Raw genomic sequence first — 3,289 nt, forward strand, 5'->3', positions numbered from 1 at the left:
AAATGTAGTGAAGTTTCACTCTACGGAATAACAAATTTATTTTTACCTTCAAGGTAAGAAAACGAAAACACTTTAAAGTGAGGAACAATTTATCTGCCCTGTTAGTAAAGGCAACTTTACTGCTTACATTAGAAAACGGCCCTAAATATGCTCAACTGCACGATAAAATGTTAAATGTATTCTAAAGAGATATAGCGACGAATACTTTTATATGAGTGGATTAAAAAAATTATGAATTCGGGCAAAAGTGGGCCGACTTTTTTTTAGTTAAGGGTCTAATGAAGAAATTGTAATCAAAGTAAGTCTGATATTTATTAGAGTTTCAGGAAGTTTGCCTTCGGTAGTACCACAAAACGGAAATATTTATAATTGGGTGAATAAAACTTTGTAGTATTTTCCAAAATTGCAATGAATTAACTTAAATTTAGATTTTTTTCTGCCCATGAGTAAATGTAACCGATAAATTAAAGGATGAATTAAATTCTTCCAAACAATAATTAAGTAAGTAGCAAAAAGTACAAACTAGTATGATGAAATTTAAACTAAGTTTTCCAACTTCATGCAAGTGTAGATTAAGTATGGATTATAGTAAGCCAAACGTAATTGCATGGAAAATACTTTCATCATTACTGGTTCAAATGGTATATTTCGTTTTATTGATTTCCGAAATTGACTTTTGGCCATCGAACTAAGTTATCTGGCCCATAGTACAGCGCCCGGTATACATACAGATTTTGCGAACGTAATTATCATTAGTGGTATTCGCGCTTCTGTGCGTTCGCTGTATCCTGCGTAAGTGTAACTGGGCGAGCATCGGTTGTTGTTGCATGTGGATTTGATGTACCGCTAGCAACAACAAATCACACGCTCATACAGTTACGATTACACAATATATAACGAATCCACATAAGAGCGAATTCCCCTATTATTACCAAGTGTTGTGCACATACAGTACTTCACTGTCTCAGTTGGTGAGTGTTCATGATTCAATAATACAAAGTTAGATAATTATTGACAGCTGCGGTTTGACACTCCCTTACAAAAGGTTGCATTTACGAAGGACGGAGAAAGACGAAGAATGAAATCTGTTGGTGCGTAAATGGTAGTAGAAAAGTACGCAAAGTAGGCAATTAAATTTCCTTTTGTAAATTCCAATGTATTTGCAGGAAATCTGGCATTTTAAACGAAATATTGAACGGAATATTACAATATCTACGTGAATTACGTAATTTATGTGCTATTTAGCTGTATAAAAACTGCAAAAGGGCTGAAAATTAATATAAAACTACTGCGACTTTTATCTAAATATCCAATTTAAAAAAAGTTTATGTTTTCATCAGTTAAATGTACTTCATATGTATATACAAATAAGCATATTGCACAAAAGCTTATACTTCTATTTCACACCAAAGCTACACTTTTTACAAGTAAATTTGCAAAGATACAACACGGTGCCACTGCTAAGGGAGCGGTGCGAGAGACAACTGTTAGTTTATCGAACCTTGTATTATTGAATCACGGTGGGTGTTTTTCTCTAGTTCAGTGAGAGTTTGGGATTCGACCGTCGCTGCTGCTGTTCTGCATTATCGGAACATCGATCGTCGTATCGTTGCTATTCATCGCATGAGATTAGCAAATGTAGCTTACATCCCCGTAAATACCACATCAACCCTGTTATTGCTACTGCGCTGTACTAATTCACTGCGTTCCAAGTGCAATTCATATCTAGCTACACTTAACTAATTGGATTTCTAAATTTCTCTCATCCACTCGTTTTTGCAATCAGAATTTTCATTCGTTGCTATCCACGTATCTTGTCTAAGTTGTTAAAATGACAGAAAATCAACCTTCAGTCGAAGAAGTAAAGCAATTACGAGCCTCAACTAAAGGCAGCATTACGCGAATCCGGAATTTAACTGCATAAATTGCTTCAGAAATTTGGTAGATAATGATCCAAACATTCCAGCGATTGAAAAGTTCAACCATTTGCTGACATGTTTGAGCGGTGAAGCGTTGTCCACAGTAAGGGCGTTCCAAGTAACAAACGAAAATTACGGCAAGGCTCTTCAACGTCTAAAGGATCGCTACGACAACAACACCTTAATATTTTTGGAAAATATATCGGCCTTATTTGAGGTTCCCAAGGTGACTAAACCCGCTCCCGCACAGCTACGACATATTGCTGACACCGTCTCTGCTCTGTACAGCTCACTGCAATTTCTTAGATCATTTGAGCAGATATGCGATGCATTAATCATACATGTTGCCTTGAGTAAAGTTGACTCAGAAACAAAAAGCAAGCTGGACGAACACATTGACTACATGACATTGCCTAAGTGGGTGGACTGCTGGGCAATGCTTGACAAACGTTGTCAACAGTTGAACGCATGCTCTAAAGGCATCCAAGGCGCAACAGCGACTTTGTCAACTCCCAACCAATACTCCCAACCATACAAGAATCTATCACTCGCTTTTAACCAAGAGCATCTCCTCAAAGGAGGTCGTGTGCTCGTTTTGCTCCAAATCGGGCACGGTATTTCAACATGCCAAAGCTTCATAGTTTTGTCCGTCGTAGAACATTCGCACCACGTCAAACAGTTAACAGCGTCATTGCGTAAGTCGTGAATTAAGCTAAATTGTACGACTCGACAACATTGGCATTGTCTACTATCGTGTTGAAATAAATAAAGAACGAAAATCGTCGAAAACTATAGAGTACTGCCAAGTTTTTCCGTTTTAATACACTAGTCGAGTGGAAATTTTAGGCAATGACGTGAAAATTTCGATTACGATTCGACTCTCGAAAAATGACTTGCATTCGACACGATTCGCGCAATGAGGGTGTAAAGCTGGGATCACACGATTTGTACATTTGGCTAAAAATTTGTCAAATTCATAGACAAATCATGTGAACGCTAAATTACATTTGTCATTTATGAGAAAAGCCAAATATTTGCCTTCTTGTGGCAAATGAAAAAACAACCCTGGTGGCCAAATCGTGTGAACGCAATGCTGCTACATAAGCCAAATAAAAATTACGCAAATGACCAAATATCTGATTTGCCACTTGATGACAAATGCCAGTGACAAATATACAAATATTGTTGAGCGGTATTGCCATTTCGTGCTTGTGAACCCTTGTATTTTCCAATTTTGGTAAAATTTTAATATTTAATTTAATATTCGTATCCGAAAACTACCGAAAAATATCACGTTATTTGAAAACAACAATTTTAAAATATTTGCTCAAACTGAACATTTGAAAACGTATTATACGTATTCGACAGTA

The sequence above is a fragment of the Rhagoletis pomonella genome, unplaced genomic scaffold (genome assembly GCF_013731165.1).
Source record: "Rhagoletis pomonella isolate Grant_MI unplaced genomic scaffold, Rhpom_1.0 Rhpom_scaffold_00002, whole genome shotgun sequence".
NCBI classification, from domain to species: domain Eukaryota; kingdom Metazoa; phylum Arthropoda; class Insecta; order Diptera; family Tephritidae; genus Rhagoletis; species Rhagoletis pomonella.